General features: G+C 37.9%; 1 long non-coding RNA gene across 1 annotated transcript; it reads left to right on the forward strand.

The window, feature by feature from the left end:
* The first annotated feature begins 4,051 nt into the window (after window positions 1–4,051).
* Window positions 4,052–14,013, forward strand: LOC134731825 (uncharacterized). The gene is made up of 2 exons (XR_010114428.1): window positions 4,052–4,479; window positions 13,887–14,013. It is a non-coding gene; the product is annotated as an uncharacterized lncRNA (long non-coding RNA).
* The last annotated feature ends 6,055 nt before the right edge of the window (window positions 14,014–20,068 follow it).

A 20,068-nucleotide genomic window follows, 5' to 3' on the forward strand; every position in this document is an offset into this window, starting at 1 on the left:
AAACAAAAATGCACTGAACATCAAACCTACAAAATACAAGAAGCCAGCACTGACAGAATTAAAGGGAGAAATGAACAGCTCTACAATAATACTAGGAAATGTCAATATTCCACTTTCAATAATGAAGACTCCAAATGGTGAGGAGGTGGAAGGAGAATGAATGATGAGAAGTTACTAATGGGTACCTGGTATGTTACCTGAGTGATGACTATCTAAAAGCCCTGACTTGACCACTATGTGATCTATGCATGTAATAAAATTTCACTTGTATCACACAAATTTATGTAAGTGAAAAAAATGAGTAGTACAACTAGACAGAGAATCAACAAGAAAATAAAGAACTTGAACAGCACAATTTGAACACAATTTGAACAGCCAATTTGAACTAACAGACATAAAAACACAACACTCCACTCAGATGGAGCAAGATGGTTGAATAGAAGCCTACACCATACTTTCCCCTAACAGGAACACCAAATTTTAACAACTACACACAAAAAAAGCACCATTCCAAGACCAAAAAACAAGCAATCGCTGTATCTGGTTTTAACTTTATATTGCTGAAAGAGGCACTGAAAAGGGTAGGTAGGAGAAACAGTCTTGAATCACCAATGCCACACCTCACCAACTTGCTGGCAGTGGCCTTGCAGCGTAGAGCAAAAGTCTGTGGCTTTAGGGGAGGGAGATTGCAGCAACTGGGGGACTTTACATTGAGCTCAGTGCTTCTCTGTCACAGCAGAGAGCAAAGCCATGTTGGGCTTAGCCAGTGTTCATGAATTAGGGCCAGTTCTAGCCAGAGGGATTAGCCTATCCCAGCAGTCAAAACTTGAGCTTCTTGGCAGGCCCTTCCGCTGCCAGCCAAAGTGCTCAGCATTCCTAGGAAAACTTGAAAGACTGTCTAGAACACAAGTATTGCAATTCCTAGGCAACTCCTAGTGCTGGGTTGGTCTTAGAGCCAGTGGACTAGGGTGGCACATGAACTAGGGAGACATTAGACAGGGTGGCTAAGGGAGGGCTTCTGCTATCTGTCCCCCAAACTCAGCCGGGATAGCTGGCAGTAACAAAAGCGATTCCTTCCTTCTGGTTGAGTAGAGGAGATTGAGGAGTAAAGAAGACATCATCTTGCATCTTGGACACCGGCTCAGCCACAGTAAGTTAGGGCAGCAGGCGGAGTTGTGAGGCTCCCATTCCAGACCCTAGCTCTTGGATGACATTTCAGGAAACACCTTATGCCAAAAGGAAACCTGCTGCGTGCCTTCAACAGAAGGACCTAGTCCTGGCAAGATTCATCACATGTTGACTAAAGAACCCTTAAGCCCTGAATAACCAACAGCAATACCCAGGTAGTATACCATGGACCCTGAATTTTGAGACATGCTGGCTTCAGATGTGACCCACAACATTCTCAGCTGTGGTGGCTATGGTGAAAGACTTTCTGTTTGAGAAAAGCAGAAGAAAAAGTAAAATGACCTCAGCTACAATGGGGTAGAGAACCAAGTGGGCTCATGGGTTCTCAGGTCCAGGCCTAGGCTCTTGGACAACATTTATAGACCTGCCCTGGGCCAGATGGGAGCCCACTGCCCTGAAGGGGGAGTCCTACACCTGGCAGCATTCACAACAAGCTGACTCAAGAGCCCTTAGGCTTTAAGTGAACATTGGCAGTGACCTAGCAGAAACCTCCATGGGGCAGTGGTGGTGGTGGACACAAGGCTCTTTTTTTTATAGGCTCCTCTGTGTATAGAAAAAAGATCAAAGCGTGAGAAGGGTTTTGTCTTGTAGTTCGGGTGCCAGCTTAGCCACAGTAGAATTGAACATCAGGTAAATTTATAAGGTTTTAAACTCCAATCCCGGGCCCTCAGACAGCATCTCTGGATTCACCCAATCATGGGAAAACTCACTGCCCTGAAAAGAGGTACACAAACCTGGCTGACTTCACAACCTGAAAATTATAGAGCACTAGGCCTTGAGTGAACATAGGTGGTAGCCAGGAAGTGATTACAGCAGGCCTTGGGCAAGAGTCAGTGCTGTGCTGGTTTTCTGTCTGAACGAGTGCATCCCCAGTAGTGGTGGCCACAGGAATGCTTGTATCCACACAAGCCCTGTATTGTATGGAGAGAGAGAGACTCCATTTCTTTGGGAGGAAGTAAGAGAAAAGAACAAAACCTCCACTAGGTAATCCATAAAATTATTTAAGATCTTATCCAAGACCATCAAAGCAGTACCTCAATGAATTTGAGACAATCAGAGCATTATTGGGCTTGGGGTCTAAGTCCCTATCAATACCTGGCATGCCTTCCCAAGGACAGGCAGAAAAAAGCCCAGACTGTGAGGACTACAATAATTGCCTAATTCTGCAATACCTAGAAACTGACGAACATCTACAAGCATTAAGACCATCCAGGAAAAGATGATCTCACAAAACAAAATAAACAATGGACCAAAAAATCCCCTGGAAAAACAGATGTGTGACCATTCAGATGGAATATTCAAAATAACTCTGTGGAGGAAACTCGAAAAAATTAAAGATAACACAGAGAAGAAATTCCGAGTTCTATTAGATAAATTCGATGAAGAAACTGAAATTATTAAACACAATCAAGCAGAAATTCTGAGTTGAAAACGCAATTAACGTACTGAAGAATGCATCAGTGTATCTAGGAGAATTTATCTAGCAGAAGAAAGAATTAGTCAGCTTGAAGACAGGCTATTTGAAAATACACAGAGGAGACAAAAGAAAAAGGATAAACAATGAAGCATGCCTACAAGATCTAGAAAATAGTCTTTAAAGAAGCTCTCACAGTTATTGGCCTTAAAAAGGAAGTAGAGAAATAGGTGGGCTTGAAACTTTATTCAAAGGGATAATAACAGAGAATTTTCCAAACCTAGAAAATATATTAATATTCATGTACAAGAAGGTTATAGAACACTAAAAAGATTTAACCCAAAGAAGACAAAATCAAGTCATTTAACAGTCAAACTCCCAAAAGTCAAAGATACAGAAAGGATTTAAAAAGCTGCAAGAGAAAAGAAGCAAATGTCTGGCAGCAGACTTTTCAGTGGAAATTTTGCAGGCCAGGAGAGAGTAGCATGACATATCTAGAGTGTTGAATAAAAAAAAAACAAAACACCACTTTTATCTAGAATAGTATATTTAATGAAAATATTCAGCATGGGACAGATCTTCCAGAGAGAAAACCTACTATGTACCCACAAAAATTAAAAATAAAACTTTTAAATAAAGAACAAAAAATGCACCAGAATATACATGTTTTCTATTGTACATAGAACATTATTCAAATAAATTACATGCTGGACTACAAGAGTCATAATAAATTACATATTATTGAAATTATATAAAGTATTTCTTTTGAACGCAGTGGAAGGAATCTCAAAAGTCGACAGCAGAATGAAAAATGGGAAACTCACAAACATGAAAATTATATAACACACTTAAATAACTGATTGATCCTAGAAAAAATTACAAGGAAATTTACACAATTATTTTGATACAAACGAACATAAAAGCAAAACACAACAAAGTATTTGTGATGGATGCTGTGAAACCAATGCTAAAAAAGAAATTTATATCTGTAAATGTTACATTAGAAAGAAGAGTCCTCAATCAACAGCATAGCTTTACGCCTTTAGAAAATATTTTAAAAGAACTGAATCCAAGGCTAGTGTGAGAAAAAATAAGAGTAGAGCCCAAGGTAAACCAAATAGAGATTATAAAACTATAGAGAAAATCAATAATACTAACGGTTGGTGGAAAAGATAAACAAAATTCAGTTGGGCGTGGTGGCTCAGGCCTGTAATCCCAGCACTTTGGGAGGCCGAGGCAGGCGGATCACCTGAGGTCGGTAATTCGAAACCAGCCTGACCAACTTGGAGGAACCCCATCTCTTCTAAAAATACAAAATTAGCCAGGAGTGGTGTGGCGCATGCCTGAAATCCCAGCTACTCAGGAGGCTGAGGCAGGAGAATCACTTGAACCCGGGAGGCGGAGGTTGCGGTGAGCCAAGATCACGCCATTGCACTCCAGCCTGGGCAACAAGAGTGAAACTTAAAAAAAAAAAAAGATAAACAAAATTGACATACCTCTAGCTAAATAACCAAAACAAACAAAAAAGAAAGAGGAAGTACATAACTAAAAAAATAAAAATAGAAATATTTTTATATTTTATTTATAAATAAATAGTCGGCCTAACCAATGCGCATGCGTGAGGCGAGCGGCTCTCGCGTCACAGTGACCCCCACCATCGCCTGGGTGATGGGTCCCTGAGGCTGGGCCAAGCAGGAGCCCTCCGTGGCAGTGCGTGGGTGTCGAGGCTCCGGCCTTACCTCTCCAGGGGATCGACAGGATGGTCTCCGGAAGCCAGGAGTTGCGGAGGGCCGACTGGGATGAAGAAACCTCAGGCAGGGGAGTCCCAGGGAAGCAGCGCGCCATCCCAGCCTCAGGCCTGTTCGGAAGGTGTGGGGGTGAGTCTCCCCACAAGTCGTGCCCCCTGTGATCTTGAGGACAGGGCTGACTGTTAGCTTGTGGGCTGCCCTCTTACCCGAGGGTCGTTCTCGCTGAGAGAAGCAGCCGGCAGCCTCAGGGGCTACCTGGGGGTGGGTGTTTCTGTGCCACTGCTGTATGTCTCTCCGTGTGTGTGTGTCTCTTTCTCTCTTCTGTCTCTCTCTCTCTCTCTCTCTGTGTCGGTCTCTCTCTCTCTCTCTCTGTGCGTGTGTGTGTTGGGATGAATGTGCCCTGTGCACTGGAAGGCAGTTTCTTGCATGTCTGCCTGTCTTTGGTGGGCATCTTTCTGCATCTCCACCTCGGTCGTGTCGCCGGTTGTCAGTCGTTTTCCAGCGGTTCCACTTTGGGTTTGTGAAGGCCCCGGCGAGGTGGGGAGCCTGCCTGGTGATCCTGGAGCTCTCAGCTTCCATACCTGTCTCGGACAGAGAAGCTCCCTTGGAGTCCATGTGCCACCTGATGGCTGCATGGTTTGTCTACGGTGAAATAATGTTTTTTTTTTTAGTTTTTTTGTTGTTGTTGTTTCTCATTTACTTAATTTAAACACCTTAAACACATTTCCAATATCTGACGTTTATGTGATGTCTAAAATTTCTTCTAACCTTCATCTTGGTAGCTTATTTTTTGTGTACTTCATAGCATATAAAAAGTTGTAATTTGAAAATAATTTTGTTTTTGTATTTGAGAGATTATACATGGAATAACTTTAGTCAGTACTTTCCCTTGTTTATTCCACAAAGGCAGTTGAATAATCCTCAAAGCCTTGAGGTTCCTGTGTTTACCTGGCACCTGAAGAGAACACTGGCTTCTCACTTTGACACCTCTACGGGTCCTTCTTTTAATTTACTTCTGGTCCTGGGAAGTTCCCATGTTTTCCTATAAGTGTGTCAGCCATTTATGAATTTTTGTAACTTCTGAGTGTGTTTAGATGTCTGCATTAAGTAAGATTTGTAGGCTGGGCACGGTGGCTCACACCTGTAATCCCAGCACTTTGGGAGGCCGAGGCGAGTGCATCACCTGAGATCAGGAGTCCAAGACCAGCCTGGCCAACATGGCGAAACCCCGCCTCTACTAAAAATACAAAAAATAAGCCGGGCATGGTGGCGGGTGCCTGTAATCCCAGCTATTCGGGAGGCTGAGGCAGGAGAATCGCTTGAGTCAGGGAGATGGAGGTTGAAGTGAGCCGAGATCGTGCCGTTGCACTCTAGCCTGGGCAACAAGAGCGAAACTCGGTCTCAAAAAAAGAAAAAAATGTTGTAAAGATATTTTTGTTCTACAACATGGAAATTTCACATTGCATACATGAGTAAAATATTTCACATTGATATTTTGTGCAGAATAATGTCTCATAAGAAATTCCAATATTCTTCATTTAGAACATCACCACCAATAGTTGCGTGGGGTAATTTTTATTAATATTTGAATATATATTTATATTTTACACACATGTTTAAGATATAATCCTCCATGTTAAGAAATAATATGTGTTTATGACCAGAATTACTGTTTTTCTTTAATATTAAGATAATGTTAGTAGAATTAATCATGTGAATGTGAGAGGGGATCTCATTCTGTCACCCAGGCTGGAGTGGTGCAGACATGGCCCACTGTAACCTCAAACACCAGGGCTAAAGCAATCCTTCCACCTCAGCCTCCCAATTAGCTAGGACTACAGGTGCATGCCACCAAGCCTGGGTACTTTTAAAATTATTTTCTGGAGATGGAACTCACTGTATTGCCCAGGCTGTTCACAAACTCCAGACCTCAAGTAATTTTTTCCCTTTGGCTTCCCAAAGTGTTGGGATTACAGGAATGAGCCACTGTGGCCAGCCACTATAACGTTTTTAATGTTACCTAATATGATTGTAAAGGTATCAATCTCTCATTTACTCAGAAAGCTGAGATGGAAGAATCGCTTGAGCCCAGGAGTTAAGGGCTGCAGTGAGTTATTGTGTAAGTGTACTCCAGCCTAGGTGACACAGCAAGATCCTTTCTCTAAAAAATAATAATAATAAAGAATAAAATTTGGGAAAGCACCTACTGACACAAAAATAACTGAAGGATTTATTTTTAAATAAACAAAAGCATAGCATTTCTCTTTGTGTAAACCTTGTTGCCTTGCCTTTTATATGAAAGGGAAGAAAAATATGAATAGCTTTAGTTACCTTTTTTCACATAAATGCTGAAAAGGCTTACAAAAAATATACTAGTCTCTTGGTATCCTTGAGGAATTGGCTCAAGGATGTCTCATGGATATCAAAATCTAAGGATATTCAAGTCCCTAATATCAAATGTCATAGTATTTGGATATAAATTATACATATTCTCGTATATACTTCAAATAATCTCTAGATTACTTATAACATGTAATATAATGTAATGCCATGTAGATAGGAGTGATACTGTATTCTGTAAGAAATAATGACAGGAAAAAAGGTCTGTACATGTACAGTACAAACAGTTCCTTTTTCAAAAATATTTTTTATCTGCTTGGTTGGAATCATGAATGTGGAACCCAGGAATACGGAAGGCTCCCTGTAATAATATTGTTACTTTTGGGATATTGAGGAAAATAGACTTAAATGCTACAGGAATTTTTAAGAGTGAGCCTTCATGCAGACTTCTAAATCTCAGGCTGTTTTTGAATGTTCACATTCACTATAAACAATAGTAAACTTAAAAATTCATAAAACCACACTTTAATAGTTTATAAATTAAATGACTAATTTATTTCTAATTTGATGTTAATCCACTAATCAAGTTTTTAAAAAGTGCACAATATGTTTTTGCAAATCATAAAAATATTTTTATTAATTTTGTTTGTAAATAAAATAACTGATATTGCACAGCATTTTCCGAAATGGGCAGAATATTAACTACACTAGGGTGGCATGACAGCCTGAGGAGCTTTGCTGACCCACTGCCCTGTGGAATGTAATAATTATTTTAAAACAATCATTTAAAGCCTCTAAGAAATATCCTAAAGGCAAAAAGCAAATGAGGCACATCTATTCAAGGCAATTCACAAAAATCCCACGAGAAGTGTAAAAATCTGTGGTGTTTGAACACTGAACACTGCCTGCCTCTACATCTCAGCTCAGTGAGATGAACACCACTCCAGACTGTGCACCTAAGAATACAAGGTTCTCTGTCCACCTAGGCTTCCAGCAAGAGGTCTTTTTCTGAAAAAATTATGGCTTTAACATTTATTTTCCTACCTCCAGCTACCCATTACTGAGGTTACATTCTGTGTGTGTGTGTGCTTAAAAGGTGGGAACATTGTGGCTGGGCGCGGTGGCTCACGCCTGTAATCCCAGCACTTTGGGAGGCCGAGGCGGGCGGATCACGACGTCAGGAGATCAAAACCTTCCTGGCTTACATGGTGAAACCCCGTCTCTACTAAAAATACAAAAAAATTAGCTGGGAATGGTGGTGGGTGCCTGTGGTCCCAGCTACTCTGGAAGCTGAGGCAGGAGAATGGTATGAACCCGGGAGGTGGAGCTTGCAGTGAGCCGAGATTGCCGCCACTGCACTCCAGCCTGGGCGACAGAGCGAGACTGCATCTCAAAAAAAGAAAAAAAAAAAAGAAAAAAATTGATGGGAACATTGTTTCCTACCCAATCCTTACTGATGGACTAGAAGCTCTACTGTAAGCATGGTGTGCCCAGAATACTGGAACACTGATCAGCCTTGCCCCAGCTTGTGAGATGGTGGATCCATGCCAGGAGACAGGCTGTGAAGATATTAGGCTGCTGTCCCTCCTCTCCATTGAACACTTTCTTCAAAAGACAGGATCAGTCAAAAAGCAGCTTGCCGTTTTCTCCACTCAAGCTTCGGCATTCTATCAGAAAGACTTTTTGAGGTGAAAAGAAGCAAGTCATAATGCAGAGAGTGCCTCATCTCTTGCCAAAGAAATTCATTTCAATTTTAACAGATTTTAAGAAGTTCAAGCCAAAGGGCACCCCATCTTCAAGACAGAGAAAATAGAGGTTGAAAGTAGTTAGCAAGTAATTTATGAAATTAGTGAAAATAAAGCCTAGACTCTAGGCCAGCTAGTATGTAGGAAAAAAAATAGAAAATAACATTGCTAGGAGAAAATCATTAGACTTCTAGACAATATCACACACTAACCTTAGACAGTATTCCTATAAAGAAGCAACATGTTTGCATCACCTTATAGGACAAATTTATCCCAGGACTTTCTTGCAAATAGCCCTCAGAGAGTAATTAGTGCAGTTTAACATCTGAGTGCTTTCCAAGAGAGGAACAGAATCCCACCAATACCACTGTCATCCCTGGAAGACTGTGGACAGAATCAAAGCTGAGCCACTCCCCCTCCTGTTGAAGGTCAATGAGAGGCTTAACGCTATGAGGCAGAAATAAACTTCACCAAGATAATCCAGCCAGCCGCTAAACAGAAAACCAAGCTAATAATGACAACAGACTAAGGAAGGGGAGCATACACCGAGAAGTTTCAGTATATTATCTAAACTGTCCAGCTTATGATGAAAATTATGAGAAATGCAGGGAAACATGAAAGTATGACCCAAAAACTGGGGAAAAAAGGAATAATCAGCAACAAAATCTGCCTGGAACAACAATAGATGTCAGAGTTAACAAAAAAATACTTTCATGTAGACATAAATATGTTCATAGAACTAAAGGAAAGCATGACAAAAGGCATAAAGAAAGTAACATCTTGGGAGTAAACCAGGAAAACAAAACAAAAGAAACAGAAACTAGCAAATAACATGGGTTGATGAGAATGCAGAGAAATTAGAAGAATTGTGCACTCTTGCATGGAATGTATAATAGTACAGGAGCCATGGAACACAGTATGTGAATTATCCAAGAATTTAAAAATAAAATCACCACCACACTATCCACTAACTTTGCTTTTGGGTGTATGCCCAAAATAATGAAAAGCAAAGTTTTAAGGAGATATTGGTACACTAGTGTTTACAGAAATTTTGACCAGTAAAAAGTAAATGCAATTCATGTCTATCAATGGATAATGTGAAAAACAAAAAGGGGTGCATGCATACAATGGAACATTATTAAGCCTTATAAAAAATGGAAATTCTGACACATGTATGATATCTGTGTACCTTAAGGACTTTATGTGAAATAAGTCAATCTTAGAATGAGAAATACACATGATTCCACTCATATCATGTATCTAAAGTAATCGAATTCATGGGGACAAAAAGTAGAATGACAGTTTCCAAGGATTGGGGTATAGGAGAATGAGGAGTTACTGTTTCATGGGTACAGTGTTTTAGGTTTGAAAGATGAAAAAATTCTGGAGATGGAAGGTGGTAATGGTTATACAACATTGTGAATATACTTAATGCAACGGAACTGTATGCTGAAAATGATTAAGACAGTGTGTGATTAAGATGGTAAAGATGGCATATAATTCTGCTCAGGATGCCATAACAAAATGCAATAAACTGGGGGGCTTAAACAACAGAAATTTATTTTCTTACAGTTTACGAGGATTAACGTGTCAATAGCTTGTTAAAAATTATGACTTTAAGTGAAACAATGTAACATATGACATGATAATTTAACTTGTTTATATCAATTAGGCTATGGCAAAATTGGTTTTGTTATATAGTTCATTCTTTCACTTCAGGTCACAATTTCAAGAACCTGTAGACGATGTTAAAGTGAGAATTTATTGTAGTTAGTATATAGGATACTATAGTATACTATATAATACAGTATATTATATAGTATATAATATATTGCAGCATTACATATTATAGTATATTATTGTGGTCTTAACAGTTGATTGTGTAATGTGTTTTAGTCGTCAGCCCAGAGAATAATTCCAACATATTTTAAGTACATTATATAATATTTTGTTCAATGACAGACTGCATGTGTGATGGTGTAGCCTAAGTGTGAAGTAGGTTGTATCAGCTAGGTTTGTGTAAGTACACTCTATAATAATGACTGCAAGATGATAAAATTGCCTAGCAATGCATTTCTCAGAATGTATCCCTGATATTATGTGATGCATGGCTACATATATGTTTATATACACACATAAACATATGCACATGCACTATATACACACACATGCATGCAAGATAATAGTGTATACTATATATTATATTGAGGTAGATAAATATCTTTGAATACAGATGCCAAAAAAGTCTCAAGAGAAGTACTAGCAAACGGAATCTACCAGTATATAGAAAGACATATAATTCATTACTGAGGGAAATATAACCCAGAAAATCAATCTTGTTTTGACATGTGAAAGTCAATTAATTTAGTCTATCATTTTAATAGAAAAAATTAAAAAACCACAAGATCAACACAATAAATCCACAAAAACCATGTAAAAATGTTCAACACTTGACAACAAAACAATAAATAATGAGCAGAAAACTTTTTCGAGCTGCTTAAATGCATTTATGAAAACATCACAGATAACATAACTAATGTTGACATTTAATATGATGTGGATTCTGTGTACCCACCCAAAGCTTACGTTGAAATGTAATCCCCAATGCTGGAGATGGGGCCTTTGTGGGAGGTGATTGATCATGGGGGTGGTTTCTAATGGTTTATCACCATCCCTCTAGTGCTGTTCTCATGTTGGAGTTCTTGTGAAATCTGGTTGTTTAAAAGTGTGTGGCCCCCCTCCCTTCCTCTTTCTTCCACTCCAGCCATGTGAGATGTGCTGGCAACCCCTTTGCCTTTCACCAGGATTGTAAGTTTCCTGAGGCTTCCCCAGAAGCTGAGCAGATGGCCAGCATCAAGCTTCCTGTACAGCCTGCATAACCATGTGCCAATTAAACCTCTTTTCTTTATAAATTACCCAGTCTCAGGTATTTCTTTATAGCAGTGTAAGAACGAATACAACAATGAATGTTTTGTTTCTCAGATTAGACACAACACATTGTTCTATCACAGATTTCTGTTCATAATTCAAAGTGATATGTGCAAATAAAAGCCAGAAATAATGACAAAGATTAAAGAGCAACACATTTAAATAATAATTCACATGAGGCTATATTCTATAATACATTTTGTGTACTTACAGATTAACACCAACTCCTTATTAGCAAAGAAAATACACTTTTTTACATCAAAAATAGTAGCACTACACTTGGTATACAAATAAAAGATGAAAATATCTGAATCTTGCCATATTAGGCCAGTAAGAAAATTGCAATGTTTAACAGAAACTCAGTTTTCAGTGGCCCATTAATAACAGAATAATTAAACAACCATAAAAATTAAGCCTATATACATATTGGAAATATATTTCAATTTACACATAACATTAAACAAACTTGGGTGAAAAAAATTACTTATTGGCTAAAAAACTGCTACCTATTAAAATTATGTATTATTGCTTAAAGAGTACTTACAGAATTCTCACCTTCATAATTCTATGCAGAAGAAGTGGAAATCCATAGTCCAGAGACCCTTTTTAAAAATGAGCCAGTGATAACCACAATCTACTTATAACTCATATAAGATTTCACTCATTTTATAAATTTTCTCAAGCATTATAATTAGGCGGCATCATGGTTTCCATATTACTTACATCTACCGGATTTTTCCAGCAAAAGTTTTCATAGGACTTTTAAAGTAGTTATTAAAATTTAGAACTGTATGTATTTTCCAAACTACCAGGATTTCAATCCAGTGTGTATTTTTATATTTATGAGGTCAGTCCATGGTGTATGCCTTGTGTCCTTGAATTAATATGTGAGAAATGAAGAGAGTCCTATATTTGGCACATTCATAAAGTTATTCTCCAGAACAGGTAATTTTATGCCACCAAATACAAATGGAAAAACTAAAGGCCTTACCACATTTTGTACATTTATAAAGCTTTCCTTCAGTGTGAGTACTTTCAAATTCAAAAAGAATGAAAAACGCCAGAAGGCTTTATTACATTTCTTACAGCCTTAGGGTTTTCCCCTAGTTTGGTTCATTTCATGTCATAGAAGAAAACTGGGAAAATCAAATACTTTGCCACATTACTCACATTTGTAGAGTTTCTCTCCAGTATGTGATCTTTCATGTTTTTGACAGAAACTGTAATGACTAAAACCTTTATCACATTTGTTTACATTCATAAGGCTTTTGTCCAGTTTGAGTTTTTTAATGTCTTGGAAGAAAATAAGAACATCTGAAGCCTTTAATGCAATCCTTACATACTTATGTTTTCTGTGCAGTATAAATTTCTTCACGTTTATGAAGAGAATTGGAAATAGTGAACGCTTTCCCACATTTCTTACATGCATAGAGTTTCTCACCAGCATGAGTTACTTCATGATAAAGAAAGTTACTAGAATAACCGCAAGCTTTCCCACCTTCTTTACATTTATAGGATTTCTCTCCAGTATGAGTTATTTCATGGTCACGAAGGTGGCAGAACTGACTGGAGGCTTTACCACACTCCTTACATTCACAAGGTTTCTCCCCAGTGTGAGTTCTTTCATGTATGTGACAGGACGTGGAAAAACTGGAGGTTTCATTACATTGTTTACATTTATAGGGTTTTTCTCCAGTGTGTCTTGCTTGATGTATTTGAAATAAATTGGGGAAACTGTAAAACTATATTGTTCATTTCCAGTGTGCATTCCTATGTCTCTTCAAACTCTTGTGAGAGAAATGAAGGTTTTCGACACTGTTTACATTCATATGGCTTTTCTCCATATTCCTGACACTCATATGTTCCAGAGTGAGACATGATGTGCCTATGAAGTGGGGAATGGCATATGAAGAATTTTCCACACCCTGCATTCACATGTTTTTACTCTAATGACAACTGTCTTGCTCAGATTAAGATTTAGAATCTGGCTAAAGGTTTCTCCACATTGCCTTCCTGCCTTACTTTCATGCAGTGTCTCTACCATATAACTTCTGCAAAAAATGACAAGCTCCTCATTAACAGTTGGTTTACTATAATTTTCTTTTATTAACAGGTTTTGAACTTACATTGGTTGCTATGGCTATTAGGAAAAGTAGAGGTTTTGTACCTTGACAAAACTAGAAGCTTTGTGTTTAAAAGTGAATGGATTGATTACCCATCCACACAGCTCCTTCCCCCGTAGCAATGATCAAAACTGTAATGTTCATATTTGCAGTTTCTTAGTACTTGATATAGGTTGGATATTTGTCCCCTCCAAATCTCATGTTGAAATTTGATCTCCAGTGTTGGAGGTAAAACCTGGTGGGAGGTGCTTGGGTCATGGTGGCAGATCCCTGATTAATTGCACCCTTGCAGTAATGAGTGACTTCTCACACTATTCATTGCTGTTAAATGTGATTGCTAAAATGTCTGACATCTTCTTTTCCTCTCTCTTGCTTCTTCTCTCACCATGTGACATGTCAGCTCTCCTTTCCTTTCCACCATGATTGGAAGTTCCCTGAGGCTTTCACCAGAAGCAGATGCTAGTGCCACGATTTTTGTACAGCCTGCAGAACTATAAGTCAAATAAACCTCTCTTTGTTATAAATTACCCAGCCTCAGGTATTCCTTTATAGCAATGCAAATGAATTAACAAAGCACTGTTTCCAAGTAAACTATTTTGCAAACAGTGAATACATTACATTAGAGTATATAGGTTTGGTTAAAAACTTTCTAAATATAAATATATTTGAAATCGTGCTCATGTAATTTGTTTGCTTGTTTTAGAAATATTATGACATGCTAAGACTGCCCCAAAGAATATTACCTCCTCTTAAGTGGAAATTATCTTAGATTTCTCCAAGATTTTTTGTACTAATCTTCAACGCTCTGATCTTCCTATTTGTTTCCTAAAATGTAGACCCCCAAAACAGTACAAATGATTAGACATTATTTTTAAAAATCAGATTATAAGTGCTATGATGTAGAGTTAGTTTTTACTCAACAAAATGTATGTTGAAATTTGATGAACAATATGGCAATGTTGGGAGGTGTTTGGGTTATGGGCACAGATCCCTCATTAATAGATTAATAGCCACCATTGGGAGTACATAATTTACTGCTCCTGCAAGACTGTATTAGTTACCAGAGAGTTGGTTATATGAAAAACAAGTTTAGCTTCCTAGACTCATTCTCACTCTCTCACTATGTGATCTCTTTGCATAAGCCCACTTCCCATCTCCTTTCTCTCATGACTTGAAGTAGTATCCGGCCCTCACCAGCTGAATCTACCCAATCTTGGACTTTCCAACCATGAGCTAATACAACATTCTACTCTTTGTAAGTTACCCAGTGCCATGTATTCTGTTATAGAAACACAAAACAGAATTAAACACAAGGTTCATTTTACACTGTGGCCATGCTAGATTATTCACCAAAACATTACCTTTCCACATTCTAAATCATGGAACAACATTGAAAACCATGAAATACTTATCCCCTAATTGACAAAGTAAATAAATCTTGTTATTTTTACCTGTAGAAGCCAGGTTCCTGAAGATTTCCTGCAATACACCTCTACAGAGCACCTTCTGGGAAGAAGGCAGCAAATTCTACTTCTCCTACATGAAGTTGACAGCCACATCCTCAGATGCGACTGAGTCCTAAAACATCCCACGTTTATGTAGACAGTTGGTGAGAATGATTGCACTGAAAATCTATATTCAATTCACAAGACATTCACCTGATTCTGTGCTGCCCAAACATTTATTCCAGGATTTAGTAGACAGAACTGTTATTCTCTGTCCACAAATACTTCCTCCTACACAGCAGTCCTGATGCTAAAACTGAACTATCCAGCAGGCAAATGCAGAGTAGCCTTTTGGTTGTTGGGCCCAGGGAGTAACATGTGCTACTAGGTCACTTCTACTTTCTCCTTTTTCAGTGTATTGCTATTACCTGTCATAACAATGTCCTACTACATGATGTACATATAAAAGTTAATTTTAGCCATCCTAAGACAAATTATCCTTGGAAAGTCCTGCTCATAATGTTTCACCTTTGCTGGTATCAAAGAACTTAGATTTGGGGAGGGATCCCAACAACCTATGTGATAGGAGTAGCTCAGTGTGGCTAAAAAGTTTATCTAAACAATATGGCATTTGCTGAACTCCTGTATTGCTTCTGAAAGTCTATTATTTTGATTCATTATCACAGCACTGCCTAGGGGATCATCCTCCAAAAAATACTCTGAGCCCTGAGTATCTAATGAACTTCCCTCATAGAAAATATTTCACAAGTGTATTGTCACAACTTGTTCATTGGGAAAGTGTGTCCATCCCCTGTGGTTACATGAAGAGAAAACATTTGATAGCTTGTAAAATGTATACTCCAGAACAAATTTAACTGAGAAATAAATAATACTAAAAATATTTAAGAATCACAACAGAAAAAGTTTAAAAATTCTATTAGCAACTGTCAAAGCAGAATGAGTAAGTGGAAACGTAGCACATGTTCTTAACAATAACCCATATCAGCTGGATGTCACCTCTTACAAATGAAGTCCTAAAATTCAGAAATCCCCAAAACAGGCTTTTTAGTAGTTAACAAAAACTACTTTTCAAAATGTATAAAAGTAACAAATGTCTAATACAATTTCAAAGTCTTCTGAACAAAAATGTAATAGCTTGCCATATATCCATAAAGTATTCTCAAATATAATATTTAAAAGAGTGTAGTATTAGCAGAGATGTAAACAAATAGGCCACGAGAAAGAAAAAAGTCTTTAATGAGCTGGAGTTTATATGGAAAGTTGACTAATGACAGAGGAAACACTATAAAATAGTGTAGAAAATCTCAAGCACTTTAACATGTGAACCAAATTTAATTGGTATTTAATCGGTAAAATGCATTCATTCCTTTCTATTCTATGGATAATAAATTGATTGTATATTCAAATGTGCAAAATACAACTGGCAAACTTGCAGAAGTCACCATGGGGTTATTTTTTGACAAAGAATAGGCAGTTTTTGATGTACGGAAAAGAGACAAGAAACTAACACATTCAAATATATTAAAATTAGAGAATTAAAAGACAAAAAACTGGCATATAAATCTGCAATACATACAATATTAAAAAATTAATGTGCACAGTAAAAATAAATTAATAAATAATTTACCATATATGAAAGAGGATTCATCTCCTTGGCAATAGAATACTTAAATAAAATATAATATAGATAATACTTAACATTTATTACAAAGAGAAAGATTAGTCAATTAGAGAATTCTAAGTGTTGATGACCACAGCTAACAAATAATTATGCATGAATAAAGGAAGAGCCTGTGGATACCCTTTATTGCTGTTTATTGTGATTTGGAATTTACCACAATCTGCAATCTAGTAGTTTTTCTATACTGTCCAGAAAATTGATCGTGCATTTACATTTGGAGACTGAACAAAATGATAGGAGTAATATTTCTTTCCAAGAGCAAACAGCTGACTTGAAAAAGCCCACTGAAGTGGACAAGTGGACAGCACATAGCCTTAGACACTAGTGTGTGTAAAACAAATTGAGGCAAGGAAACCACTGATAAACATTTTCATTTTAATCCATTAATATTCATAGCACAAATCATACATGTTTAAGGTGGTGAATTTGATGGTTGCCCTGATTTGATCATTACACAATGTATGCATGTACGGAAATTTTACATTGTACATCATAAATATGTAAATTACTATTTGTCAATCAAAAATAAAATAAAACTGAAAAAAGACACCAAAAAATAAAAATAATAGAATTCTATACTGGGACAAAAATAAATAAATTAAACCTGATTGAATGTTGAACCTCCAGCTACCACTTTTTCTTCCCTCACCCTCTACATTTCACATACTTTGACTATCCTTAGGAAGTACAGTTGCCTTTCCTTGGAATCATTAGTAAAGATTAAGGAGATGCTTGCCTTGGCTGCTTAAGCATGTATGTTATAACACCCAAAGAATAATGAAAATGCTGTTCAAATTTATAGTGTGAAGGAAAATAAATAACTTGAATTATTTTTAATTAACTCAGTGTTGAAGCCCTATTTCTTCTGTCTCCCATATGTGAGGTAAAAATTATGAGGAATTTATTAGTATTAAAAGTGTCATTTAAGGAGGAAGAAAATAGAGATCTCTGTGCACTTGAATAACTCACACATATTACTGGCTTAGAATGTAAGGAGATGGAGGTGGAATAATGTCTTTATTTTAGGCAGGAGCCTCTGAGAATAAATGCAATGGTTAGTAAGGCAAGAGAGCCTCAGGATGCTACTTTCTTCTCCCTTGCCTCAGAATGGGCTGTGACTCATCACTCGGGGCTTCTTCGGTCACATGCCCTCTGTCTTTGCAATTGATGTCACAAAGCTCTGCTGACACTCTCTGTGACAGAGCTGTTTGGAACTCACCTTGTGTCCCCATCCTGAGCTGCTAGCTCCTATCTCTCCACTCGGTGAGCAGCTCCTATGGCCGATCCCCAAGTGCAGAGTACTCTGGGCTTCTCTCTTCCCTGACAGCCCCAGACAGAGGAGACAGAGATCTTGGGGTGAGACTTGAGATTCTTCCAGAGTGAGTCTGTCCCATAAGGGCTACACTTCAGCCTAGAAGACATGCCCAAAACGCCTGTCACCAAATGTTCAAAGACCCTGTGAGGTACATCTACTAGACTGAAGTGAAGCCCTTTTAGCTCAGTCTTTCTTCTTGAAGGTATTTACCATAGTTTATGACACATAATAGTGTTCAATAAGTAGCATGTTTTCTCTTTTCCTGCCAGGGAGTCACAAAAAAACAGCTACAGGGAGAAAGTGTAAAAGAGAGAGAGGAAAAAGTGTATTACTGAAGTGAGGGTCAGGAATGTTTGTGCATGAGGCTGATTTGAGCAAAGATCTGAGAAAGAGATTATGAATTGTTCTGGATTAGTTACACCGTTTCATCATGTTAGCATCTTCTATGATTTCTACCAAAAATGACTGCTTTGCTTGAAAGCTTTTCCCCCAGAAGGTACTGGTGTGTTACCTTTATCAGCTTAAAAAAACTAGGCCATACAATACAATTAAATATTGTATGTATTGTTTTTTTTTTTGGTTATAAAATGTTAGTTTATTTTTAATTCTGTAGTGATTGGTGCCTTTAAATTTTCAATTTACAAAATCTAGAGGTATTTGTGAAGGTTTTGACTTCTGAACTTTTTTTTTTTATTATACTTTAGGTTTTAGGGTACATGTGCACAATGTGCAGGTTTGTTACATATGTATCCATGTGCCATGTTGGTGTGCTGCACCCATTAACTCCTCATTTAGCATTAGGTATATCTCCTAATGCTGTCCCTCCCCCCTCCCCCCACCCCACAACAGTCCCGGGTGTGTGATGTTCCCCTTCCTGTGTCCATGTGTTCTCATTATTCAATTCCCACCTATGAGTGAGAACATGGGGTGTTTGGTTTTTTGTCCTTGTGATAGTTTACTGAGAATGATGTTTTCCAGTTTCATCCACGTCCTACAAAGGACATGAACTCATCATTTTTTATGGCTGCATAGTATTCCATGGTGTATATGTGCCACATTTTCTTAATCCAGTCTATCGTTGTTGGACATTTGGGTTGGTTCCAACTCTTTGCTATTGTGAATAGTGCCACAGTAAACATACGTGTGCATGTGTCTTTATAGCAGCATGATTTATAGTCCTTTGGGTATATACCCAGTAATGGGATGGCTGGGTCAAATGGTATTTCTAGTTCTAGATCCTTGAGGAATCGCCACACTGACTTCCACAATGGTTGAACTAGTTTACAGTCCCACCAACAGTGTAAAAGTGTTCCTATTTCTCCACATCCTCTCCAGCACCTGTTGTTTCCTGACTTTTTAATGATGGCCATTCTAACTGGTGTGAGATGGTATCTCACTGTGGTTTTGATTTGCATTTCTGTGATGGCCAGTGATGATGAGCATTTTTTCACGTGTTTTTCGGCTGCATAAATGTCTTCTTTTGAGAAGTGTCTGTTCATGTCTTTTGCCCACTTTTTGATGGGGTTGTTTGTTTTTTTCTTGTAAATTTGTTTGAGTTCATTGTAGATTCTGGATATTAGCCCTTTGTCAGATGAGTAGGTTGCAAAAATTTTCTCCCATTCTGTAGGTTGCCTGTTGATTCTGATGGTAGTTTCTTTTGCTGTGCAGAAGCTCTTTAGTTTAATTAGATCCCATTTGTCAATTTTGGCTTTTGTTGCCATTGCTTTTGGTGTTTTAGACATGAAGTCCTTGCCCACGCCTATGTCCTGAATGGTATTGCCTAGGTTTTCTTGTAGGATTTTAATGGTATTAGGTCTAACATTTAAGTCTTTAATCCATCTTGAATTAATTTTTTTATAAGGTGTAAGGAAGGGATCCAGTTTCAGCTTTCTACATATGGCTAGCCAGTTTTCCCGGCACCATTTATTAAATAGGGAATCCTTTCCCCATTGCTTGTTTTTGTCAGGTTTGTCAAAGATCAGATAGTTGTAGATATGCGGCATCATTTCTGAGGGCTCTGTTCTGTTCCATTGATCTATGTCTCTGTTGTGGTACTAGTACCATGCTGTTTTGGTTACTGTAGCCTTGTAGTATAGTTTGAAGTCAGGTAGCGTGATGCC

Source organism: Symphalangus syndactylus, chromosome 11 (assembly GCF_028878055.3).
Source record: "Symphalangus syndactylus isolate Jambi chromosome 11, NHGRI_mSymSyn1-v2.1_pri, whole genome shotgun sequence".
Taxonomy (NCBI): Eukaryota; Metazoa; Chordata; class Mammalia; order Primates; family Hylobatidae; genus Symphalangus; species Symphalangus syndactylus.